Genomic DNA, 11883 nt, shown 5'->3' on the forward strand with positions numbered 1-11883 from the left:
CTTCCTTCTGCTTGCTCTGGGCTTACTTTGGTCACCTTCTTCTAGTTCAGCGGTTCTCAGCCTGTGAACCATGACCCCTCTGGGAGCTGCATATCAGAATCTCACAGGTCAAATACTTACTTTACAATTCATAACAGAAGCAAAATTACAGTTATGAAGTAACAACAAAATAACTTTATTGTTTGGGGGTCACCACAACCTGAGGAACTGTATTAAGGGTTCACCATTAGGAAGGTTGAGAACCACTGCTCTACTTCCTTAAGATGGAGTTTAAACTGTTTATTATTAAATTTTCCCTTGTCTCTAGTGAGAACATTTTTTTTTGCTATTGATTTCCCTGTGATTACCATTTTAGCTGTATTCAAATTTTTTTCAGGAATTATTTACTTTTATTTTAGGCATATGCCTGTATATTTGTATGTGACCCATGTGTGTGCAGCTCCCGAGGAGGTCAGAAAAAGATATTAGATCCCCTGGGTGTGAGCTGCCCTGTGGTTTTGGGAGCAGAACTCAGATTTGCTGGAAGAGCTGCAGGTGTTCCTGACACCCAAGCCAGCTCTCCAAACCTCAGCTGATGTGTTAAACCATTTTGATTTTCTAACTATCAGCTTTCTTTACTGTGCCGTCCTATGGTGGCTTTCTGTTTGCTCTGCTCTTGTGTTTTGTTTGTTACATCTTACTTTCCTTTATTTCCCCTTTCTTGCCTTCGTTGGAATACTTACCAGAACTTGATTTTAATTTGCCTAAGCCGCATTTGGCCACTGCCTCTTCATAAAAAGCTCTTTATGAGTCCTTCAGAGGTTAAAATACACTTAACTTCTCAGTCTAATTAGAAATAACAATCACCATTCTAAGAAGAACCTAGGAGGCGTGCTGTGTGGCAGACCCTCAGCTTCCGGCTTACCAGGGTAGTTATCCTCTCTGTGGCAAACACTGACCGCCTACAGGAAGTGCCGTAAGGTTTGCACTCAACGGTCATTCATATTTTAAAGAACCAAACCCTGGCCGTTTCTGTTGTTCTTCATTGATCCTGAGTCCCCTCTGATGTCATGCCTCTTCTTTGAAATAATTTCTTCTAGCTTTGGGGTGAGGGGTGCAGTCGTGACCTGCCTTTTATGATCAAAGTCGTAGTTAATGTCAACAAGGTGCCATAGTGTACGTACGTACACACACACACACACCACACACACACACCAAAACAAAACTGAGCATACTGTAATCTTGATGCAAGTAGGTCTTCTGAAAAATAAAATTCCATTTTCCTACACGAAGAAATGTTAGTTCATCCTTGATAGACAGGAATGTATTGGGGATAGACTATATTCAACTAGATATGAGTCCAGATGTAACTGTCCACTCCTTGGGGCTTTTAGACTCTCTTGTCCCTCTCTCCCAGCCCCTATCCAGGCTCTAGTGAGCTATCTGTCGTCTGAGATCTCCTTTCTCTCTCCAACATACATTGCTTTCTTCTGGTGGCTGCCAGGACTATTCCTTGTCTTCCGTTTTCAATTTCACTTAATTATCTTGTATTTTGACCTGGGTTTCTTTCTTTGGTTACTCTGTTTGGGGTTCACTAAGTTTCTTGAATTAATGAAAAGTATGTGTGAAAGCCATCTTTACCTTTGCATGATCTCTGCCTTAATTTTGTCTTCCTGGCGGTCTGAGGACATGAACTGAGGTTGGAAGTTTTTTGTACCTCACGGAATTCTTTGAGGCTTTGGCCATTTATAAAACTACCTTGTCTCTGTGGCAAAAATGACCTAACTGCCAGCGATCTATTCTCAGGGTTACTAACTCCTCAGTCATTGTCTCAGGGTCAGGCTTGAGGGATGACTCAGGGGGGGAAGCATTGGGGGCTCACAAGCCTGAATAGCCTGGGTTCAATCCCCGCTACCCACTGAAAGGCGGACCAACCCCATAAAACTGTCCTCTGACCTCCACATCTGTAATAAATAATAATGGGCCATCCACTAATAACAATAATAATAATAATAATAATTTTAAAAGTAAAATCTGAGGGATGACCCAGAAGCAAAGGTGACAGTGGGACAGAATTTTCTCTACTCTCTCTCTCTGAACCATAGGAACTTCCTTTTCTAGCCTCATGGGACAAAAATCTAGTTTCTCTTGGAGCCCTATCTGATCTAGCTGGTGTGCACGTCCATACTTGGGCCATGGCTCACGGGCACCACCCGTAAGAACCCATCAGCATTGTTCTGGTCACTGTTCTTCCCCATAAGCGACGGCCATCTTCCCATTTAGAACTCAATAAACACAGCCATTTTATTGCAGCTTTATTTACTTATTTAATGTATGTGTGGAGGTGAAGATATGGAACTCAGAGGTTAACTTACATGAATTGGTTTTCTCCTTCCATCTTGTGGGACTTGAGACTTGAACTCGGGTCATTAGTGTTGTCCTCAAGTGCTCTGACGCACGGAGCCATCTCTTCAGCCCCCGTTCGGTACTGTTAATCACTGAAATACTGGCTTCTACTGCAATTAGTGTGGCTGCTAGACAATGTGCCATAGAGTGACTCTCTTAGTCACAGGTTGGGTTTACTTTTACTTAGGAACACCAAGGAATTATACTCACTGGAAGCGCTCCAAGCTCCGAGCTCTAAATTCTGATTCATCTGCATGTGTTACAAAGTCAACTGTCACCAACTGGCCTTGCTTGCATCAGCAGACCTGGGACCTATGACCTGCCTTTCCTGTCCTTTTGAATGAGGTGAAGAGAAAACTGATTGAACCATCAGCTTTTTATCCATCTTGTCTGTGTGGTGTTGCTGGAATAGAACACTAGTTCTGGAGGCTGAGACATCCAAGATGGAACTGCCCCCATTAAGCCAGGCCCTTCTGCTCCTTAGAACACTGCAGAAGGCAATACATCGCAGGAGGGTACACCTAAGAGGGGAGCCAAGCCTATTTCATAAAAACCCCACTGCCAAGCTAATGAAACCGCTCCCAGGATGAAATGTCTACTCATGAGGGAAGAATCCTCATGACAGATCTATTAGCCACTTGGTAAAGATCCTGCCTCTAAAAACTAATGGTGAGAGTAAGCCTCCAATGAGGACCAAGGAAAAGAATGTTTCTGAGCACTGTGGAGTTGTGGGACAGAGATACCAGTCAACAGGAGCCAAGGGAATGGTCGAGGCAAAAAGCTATAAGATAAACACACGCTTACCTTCTCGTACCCGCCAAGCCTTGGGAGAGAGCTGTGTGGTGTCACCCCTGTCCAACATTCTACCCACTGACTAGTTCTGCCCAGAGCGTAGCAGCTGCAAGAGTTGGAACAAAGCTGGGACTCTAGGAAGCTCCAGATGGGAGTGGTTTTATTTGCATTTAGCAAGTGACACCAGATTTAATTTGGACAAATTTAAAGATGACAGTGGGTCACCAAGTGCAGTAGACTTAGTAGGAAAGGCGCCATTGACTCAACATGAAACATCTACAGCTTCCACCATGTTTTGAGTATGAAACGCTAGGCTGACATGCTAGGCACGTAGAGTATTCTTTTTCCTGCTTCTGGGAGTCGAACCAGACATTTACTCTCACAGACTTCTTACTGCTCCTACTTGACCTCCCTGCATTTTTAGCATTAAAATTCAGTTTTGTTAAGAAATGAGGACTTTTCACAACCCGGAACAATTGTTCCCATCCCGAAGGTGAGTGGTTTGGTTTCTGACAGTGGACTGGAGGCTACAGGAAAACAAACAAGCACAGAAGGCACATTGGTTCCAGAAAGAAAAGCTTAAAAAGGTGGGTTCACTTTGAAGTGACTCTGAACATGGCAGGGATTGTCTTTAAGCTTCCTGAACCCCGTTGCTCCCCATTTTCCCTCTGCCTTCAGTTTGCATTGTTGTGCAGTGTTGACAGTGGGCCAGATCTGCCCTGAATATTGTATGTTAGCCCATGACTTAACGATGTCTTAGCCTGAAGCTTTCTTGCTTTCTGAAGGGAAACCCTATGTCATTGCGCTATGAGTACCAGTATTTGATGTAAAAGACACATTTTCAATTCATGGCATCTTTTAATTTAGTAGGTTGATTGAAATAGAGCCATGTTTTAACCTGAGGAATGTGCTTGTGCACACGCATGTACACACACAGGCATGCATGCCTACAAAGATAATCTCATAATATGTGTACTGTCATTTCACATGTTATTAAAATGGTCCTACTAAGGCACAAAGCACCAGACACCATGCTGGTCACAAAGGCAGGTAGGGACAAGTCATCACTGGAACCTGGCAATCTGGTTGTATTACGTCCTTGGTCACCACACTGTAGTACCATGTGGGCTTTATTTGGTGAGGTATGGCTTTTGGAAGGATGGTTCATACATTTCTTTCTGTTCGAGGTTAGATTCGTCTTGTGTGCTAGTGATTTCCAGCTCCTTCAGTGATCTCCCCAGCTCTTCCCTTAGTCTCTCTTATCTGAAGTCTCTACCCTCACAGAATGTGTTTATCTGAGCTCTGCTTTTGGAGGGGGCAGGGGCACAGGACTAGAACACGGGGCCTTGAGCTTGATAAACAAGCACCCCACCACCAAGCTACATCTCAGGCCAGAAGACCCAATTCTTTGTGTTTGTTTGGTTTTGGTTTTTTCCAGACAGGGTATCTCTTTGTAGACCTCGCTGTCCTGGAACTCACTCTATAGACCAGGATGGCCTCAAACTCAGTGATCTGCATGCCTCTGCCTTAAATCCCACAAATGCTAGGATTAAAAGTGTGTGTCAACACTGCCTGGTAAGAAGACCCAATCTTGAAAAGCAAAATTGCACAGTGCACATCAGCTCCCCTGTTCTCAAGCTCCCCGCCCCCCATCTTCCCTCCACCACCAAGCCTCCTGAAAAATCAATCTGAACTCTTTTTTTCTTGGGCACCTGAGTGCTGTGCAATCCAGCCTGCTTCGAAGCTCTTCCTTAGTTATTGCTTGGTAACCACCTCCAACTATGATTGCCTCTGCCTCCGTGGCATTTGACTGGGAGTCAAGCATCCTTTGACAGTCTCCACCCCCTGGACAGCGTGACCTGACACTGTCCTTTCTCATGGCCTGTTCCTCCCTCCACTCCATCCCACCTCCTGGGATAACCTCACGATCTGGGTCTCCTTGCCCACAAGTGGGTGTGCTCCAAGAGCCTGCCATTGGCTTTCTTTCTCTTCATCGCAGCGCCTGCTTCCCCCGATGAGCTTGCCTACACCCACAACTTAAATTATTACCTCTCTTTTTATCTTTGTTTCCAGGGCCAGCCCCCTCTGACATCTTGCTCCGCATTCCACCCTCCGGCTGAACATCTTGGCTGGAGGCTCTTCATTTGGCAAGGCAAGCAAGCGTCGTCTTCTCCCAACTCTCGCATGGAAAGGAGGGTTTTCTTCAGTCAACGCTAGCTGAGGACCCGAGAGGCAGACTTCCAGAATCAATACAGTGTTAACGCAGCCTGCAAGAACTATCAGTTCCGATAGCACAGGAAGTTGGGGTGGGGGTGTGAAGTGTAAACGCAAATCAGATGGAACAGGAAAACACAGCTCATATTTTACATGGGCTGTCCAGTGACTAACCAGGGCACGTTTTCACGTAGTGCTGAGCTGTTCATTTTTTTCCCTTGCTGATGGTTTCAAAAGAGACACCATAATTTATCCCTTTTTTTTTAATTCCATGGTCTCTTCAATTGTCCCTTGAGGGTCCCTTGGGACCTCTGCAGATGAAAATGTAGCCGGCTCCTCCCTTCCAAACAACACACTTGCATCTGTTTTCTCTCGTTTGATTAAGGGCCTGGGCAGTGGGTCAGAGCCTTTACTCTGGCAACAAAATTTGGATTTAGTTGGAAGCCAGAAGAAAAAAAACCGTACATACACACACAAAAACTGGAAACCATTAGAAACTGTCCCTTTTCACACAACCAAAAGCCATTGACTAGGACTGGCAAGAGATCTTTGGGCAAGAGGCTCATCAACAGACGGTAGATGATGCTCTTTGTAAAGATGTCCAAAAAGGACCAGCTACATGTCCATCCTCACAATAAGGCTGCAGTTCCCAACCTTCCCAACCCAAGGAACAGGTTTGCACTGCATGCAGAGATAGTTCTGTGTGCTTTGGTGTGGTCTAAAGCCTCTGCCCCAGAAGTATGGAGTAGCACCGGTTTTGCGAGCTTCCTGATGAGGTGGAGGATGCTGGAGTTCTTGCAGATAGAAGGCAAGGACAGCTTGATCTCCTGCCAGAGAGCATATCCTGGGGGCAGCGGGAGTCTGAAGTCCTGGCACACAGTGAGTTTGTAATGCTAATGCCTGCATGAGAAAGCAAACACACAGAGCAGGAGGAGGGGCAGAGCAGAGAGAATGGAAGGACAGAGGCTAGAGGATTCATACAGCAATGAGGACAAGGAAGGACACTTAAATGGACAAGGAAGGACAATGGGGCTGTGAAAGGCACTGCTATGGAACTGCTTGGGTCTCAGTAAACAGTCTCTCTAGAGTGGGCTGATTCTTATGGACCTTCCATCCTTCTTCTTCATGGCGTCAATCATTATGGTTCAAGCGTTTAGAAACTCTTCCTTGGCCTCCCACCTTCAGGAAAGAGAACTAGTCTGCCCTTGCCAGGCTTCATTTGCCTGTAGCTTTTCTGGTCACACTACTCTCATGGCAAGGAAAGCCAGAAAACAATGGGTATGGTGGTTTGACCAGGACCTTTACCTCCAGCTTCTTGGGGCACAACTTATTGCTCGGATAGCCTCATTTCTGTGGTGCAAGAATGATTTCTCTACTTTTGCCTGATGGAATTGTGCATCCTCTTCCTTTGCAAGCATTCATGCACTTTATGCCTCCCAGTGTCTCTTTTGTACAATGCTATTAGTAAGAATACTTACTAAACAGATTACTAAATGTTTGAATGGAGGAAAATTCCCATCCTCAGTACCCCATCTTCTTTCTTAGCAAGAGAAAATTTAATTCCTATTATTGGCCAATTTCTCACAGCTAGATCTTGGATTTTAAGTCAATGTAAGCATATTAGATATTTTTTTCCTCCTTCCTTCTTTCCTTCCTTTTTCCTTGCTCCTTCTCTTCATCAATTCTTCCCTCCTTCCCTTCTTTTCCTACCTTCATTCTTTGTTCCTGATTTACCCAGCAGAAATCTCACTGTGGAAGGGGTCATGTGCTTTCTCTGATTTTATTTGCCTTCCCTTCCAGAATAGCTCTTGGACAAGCCTCAGCTGCCCATGATGTATCTTGTCTATCTCTGCAAGAAGAGGCAAGAGGGTTCATTTACCTGGGCTTTCCATCCTTCACTGTCTTGGGTACACCTCCTGCGCCCCAGACACATGCTCCATCCACCTCAACACTTCGTGGCCAGACTTTGGGGAAAGGTCACCCAGAAAGGTCACACTGAATAGTCAAGGAGTCTAACTGCAGTTTTATGTGATCTATAGATGTGAAATTCAAATGCGAAGAATGGAGGTCAGCTCGGGAGACCAGCAGGTCCTATGAGCAAAGGACCCAGCCTCTGAGTCTAGTTTACATCGGCAGCGGTGTGACCTGGGATAGAAAGAACCTCTTGAGGCTTGTACCTTCTTTGGTAAAATGGGCATAGGTGGGATTTTCCCACTAACAACATAGGGCTTCCAGAAACTAACTATAAAAGACATAAAAGCAGGGCCACAGGAAGGCAAGGCGCAGGTGTCTACAGAAGGGGGGGGGGGCGATCTGTTCATGTTCCAGAGCTTTCTCTTTGCAGCGCTTCTCCCAAACTCAACTCTGGGCTTTAGGGTTCCATCCCTCAGGCCCTAGACTCTTGCTGCCTCCACCATTCAGGTTGCGTAGGAGAAAACACTGGCACAGTTTGACATGCTACATTTAATATATGACTGCTATTTTAAAATACAAATAAAAGGAGCTGGAGAAATGACTCAGCAGTTAAGAGCACTTGCTGCTTTTGCAGAGGACCCAGCCTTGGTTCCCAGCATCCATTGTCTGATGTTCCCAGCATCATAACTGCCTTTAACTCCAATTAGGAAATGGGAAGCCCTCTTCTGGCCTCTGTAATACCTGCATTCAGTTGGTATATATACATACATACACACACACACACACACACACACACACACACATATTCAGGCGTATACATAAAGCAAATAATTAAATCTTTAAATAACTAAATTTTCAAAGGTTATGAGCCCATCGTTATGGCTCGCTTACATGAACTTATCTTTCCTTTTTAAAAATAAGAGCGCTAAGAATTACTTATTTTTAAAACCAAAGTGTTATGTTTCTTGGCTTTTCTTTTTTAAATGACAAACAAACAAACAAAAAAAAAACAACAAAACCAGTTCCATTCAGGTCTTGAAATGTATTTGCCCTCCACAGTCCAGCCTGTGCCTAGGTCTTGCAGCTTCAGAACACCCTTATTTGCTTTAAAATAGAGCCAAAAAGCCCATCCTTTCTGTTCTGGCCCCCCAATTCTTCCCGCACTTCCACCAGAGTCCATTCAAAGAGGACAGGGTCGAGGGAGGCTTCTGGGTGGGAGATGAACAGGATGACCCTGGGAAGGAAACTTGCCGGTATTTCTTATGGGGCTGGTATAATTGTTAACCCCGAGGTAAAAGGCAGGGGGGCAAACACAGGGATGATAAGAAGGAAGTGAGCACATTCTGAATTTAAAATCATGCTGTTGTTCGAGAGAATCACAGCACCTTGATGGTAACACAGTGTGATCCAAACAGCTACTTGGGCTGGAGCTGGTTCAGAGCGCAGCCAATGAGAAAATACAAGGAGAAGGAAGACTGAAAGCCCAGGGAGGAACCCGCGGAAGAGTCAGGGCCCTCAGAGCTGAAGTCAGTGCTCACTTGGAACATGATCAGGTCTTTCGTCTCTAAGTGCACTGTCTAGTCCACACTGCATCTCAAAGTACACAGGGATACACTTGGTAACTAACTCCTGAAACGGCGATTCATGAAAGTACGCTGAAGGTAACGGGAAGGTAACCTTGTGTGTGCACATCTCCCTGGATGGGAAGATGAATCAGGGTAGGGAGACCCAGGCTGCACCAATGGAGCCCCTGCAACAGCTTCACCATACAACTAAGGATCTGTATGAGACTTCCTAGCGGGAAATTTGATTATGTTTTTCCTCACTCACTTTGATTACCTTCCCTGGGTGCTGAACATGTATGTGTCAGACAAACTATGAGAGTCGATTCTTACCTCCCCTGATAGGGATTGCATGAACTCAGGTCACGGGGCAGCGAAGACCTTTATCCTTGAGCCATCTTGCCGGCCTGGGCTGGAGGGTTTTATTCGTCCTCCTGAATTAATAGAGATGGAGAACCAGGAAAAAATTAGAAAGTAAAGGCTCAGTTTAAGTAACACAGAAACTAATGCCAGAAATTATTTTTGAGGCCAAATATACACCAACATATTATACATGTTACACACACATACACATTGTCTTAGTTAGGGTTTCTGTTGCGATGATGAAACACCATGACCCCAAAGCAAGTTGGGAAGGAAAGGGTTTATTTGGCTTACACATCCAGATCATAGTCCATCACTGGAGGAAGTCAGAACAGGAACTCAAGCAGGACAGGAACCTGGAGGCAAAAGCTGATGAAGAGGCCATGGAAGGGAGCTGCTTACTGGCTTGCTTCCCATGGCTTGCTTACTCATCCTGCCTTCTTATAGAACCCAGAACCACCAGCCTAAGAGATGGCACCACCCACTGTGGGCTGGGCGCTCCCTCATTGATCACTAATTGAGAAAATGCCTTCCAGCTGGATCTCATGGAGGCATTTCCTCAGCTGAGGATCCATATCCATTGATGGCTCTAGCTTGTGTCAAGTTGACACATAAAACCAGCCAGGGCACGCATGCACACTTAATGATTATACCTAATTTAACTTTGATTATACAGTATATAAACTGAATGTAACATTAACTAACTCTCATTCAAAATCACTTAATATTTTTGTTATTGCGTTATATGCTGTAGCGTTTAGTTTGCTTTGTAGAGACTACTTAATTTTAACATTAAAAATGCCCCCAAGTTGAAAAACCAAGTTCATTTAGTTCTAGAGACAGCTAACCTAAGTTAACTGTGGGCCTAGAGACTGAAAGAAGGAGCTTTTGGCTTCTGACAGAATAGCTCACATTTTTGAAGGAGAGCCAACACCCTTAAAGACCATGTATTTGCGTTCCGCATCCGATGTGACGACAGGCAATAGAAAACATAATTTATACCCACTTCCGTTTATTAACTTGCTTTTCTGAATCAGTCGTAAGTATGTTGACTCCCTCCCACCCCCTGTTTTGTTACCCCTGGGATGGTGCCTGACCACAGTGAGGGCACAATTGGAGGACGTAAGGGGATTGAGTTGAAAATGTCACAAATGTTGTTAATAAACTCCCTTGACATAAAAGATTTATTAATTCATTTCTGCAAGACAATCAAGTTCACCATGTTTAGGGCTTTATTTGGTAGGGAATAAATCTAAATGGCTAAGAAGGCAGATAAAAGACATTTTTGAATATTTTAATTTTAAAACGAAGTAGGAAAGAATGTAAATCTCGGGCAGAGAGTTGCCAAAATATGTAGGCCTGTAAGTCTCCATTTTCCGCCCAGCTCCACAGCTCTGGAAAGAAAGCCTTCCCTCACAGAAAGGTTTTCTTTTCCTTCACCAGTGATTCCAATCTCAGGCTAAATCTCTAGCTATAATTTAATCTGCATAAATCATAGCGAATTTATTTTAAAGATTAAAAAAGGAAACAAATTTTCGTGTTCCTGAAGCTGCTTTGCTCTATTTTTAAAGATTATTTTTTTTTTTATAACTGATGGTAAATTGACTTGATTTTCACAGTTGCTTTCAATTAGATCAAAATGCCTTCTTTCGGAAGGCACACACACTCACAAAACACCAAGATGGAATAAGGAACGTTCTGTCCGGTGGGTAAAGTGCCACCAGGAACGGCAGTGGATGGATTTTTTCCATTGCACAATATTAATCTGCATTCTTGTATCATTATCCTTAATCATGTCTGGTCTATAAATCAAAGTTGTGTTTAGAAATGTGTTTTGTCATAGAATGGTCTCATTTGTGTTCCATTCGTCAACGGTAACAACAAAACAGTTGAGGGGCTCCCTGGGGTACCACACAGTCAATGTTTTTTGTTTCTGTTACTGGGATGAAACACACGGAACAAAAGCAGCAAGGAAGGGAAGGGTTTATCTGACTTGTATTTCCAGGCTACTGTCCCAGGCTGAAGGGAAGTGGAGGCAGGAACTTGAGGATCACCTCACACCCAACATGAACCGTGAGAAGTGATGAACCCGCGTGTTCCTGTTCCGTCTTGTTTTCTGTCGTGTTCAGGACCCACTGCCCGGAGAATGATGCCACCCACTATGGGCTGAGTCTTCCCACACCAATCAACAATCAAGATAACCTCCCCCCACCCCAGACAGTCTTACTGCCAAGTGATCCAAATAATTCTTCAAGTAAAACATCCTGTCCCAGGTAGATTGTGGGACTTTGCTGTTTAAAACAAAGCATCCCCATTAACCTGTGCATAATACTTAAAGAAATTCCTATTTAGTAAGTGTTCTTAACATATAAAGTTCCATTAAAAGGCAAATGAAACGGAAGATTAAAAACTGTTTCCATGCTCTGGAACTGGCTGGAATATCACTGTATCCGAGTATCTTGAAAATTTTAATTTTTCTAATGACTACAATCAAAAATTAATGAACTTAGGTGACTTTTTTTGAATACTCAAAGCTGAGAGAAAATGAATACCGTCAAAGGTAAAGCTTGAATGGAATTCAGAGATCCATTGAAAGAGACTCTTAGAACCAGAAGTGGGGAAGAGCAGAAATTCTCTGGTCAGGTAAATGGGC

The sequence above is a fragment of the Arvicola amphibius genome, chromosome 9 (genome assembly GCF_903992535.2).
Source record: "Arvicola amphibius chromosome 9, mArvAmp1.2, whole genome shotgun sequence".
Lineage (NCBI taxonomy): Eukaryota > Metazoa > Chordata > Mammalia > Rodentia > Cricetidae > Arvicola > Arvicola amphibius.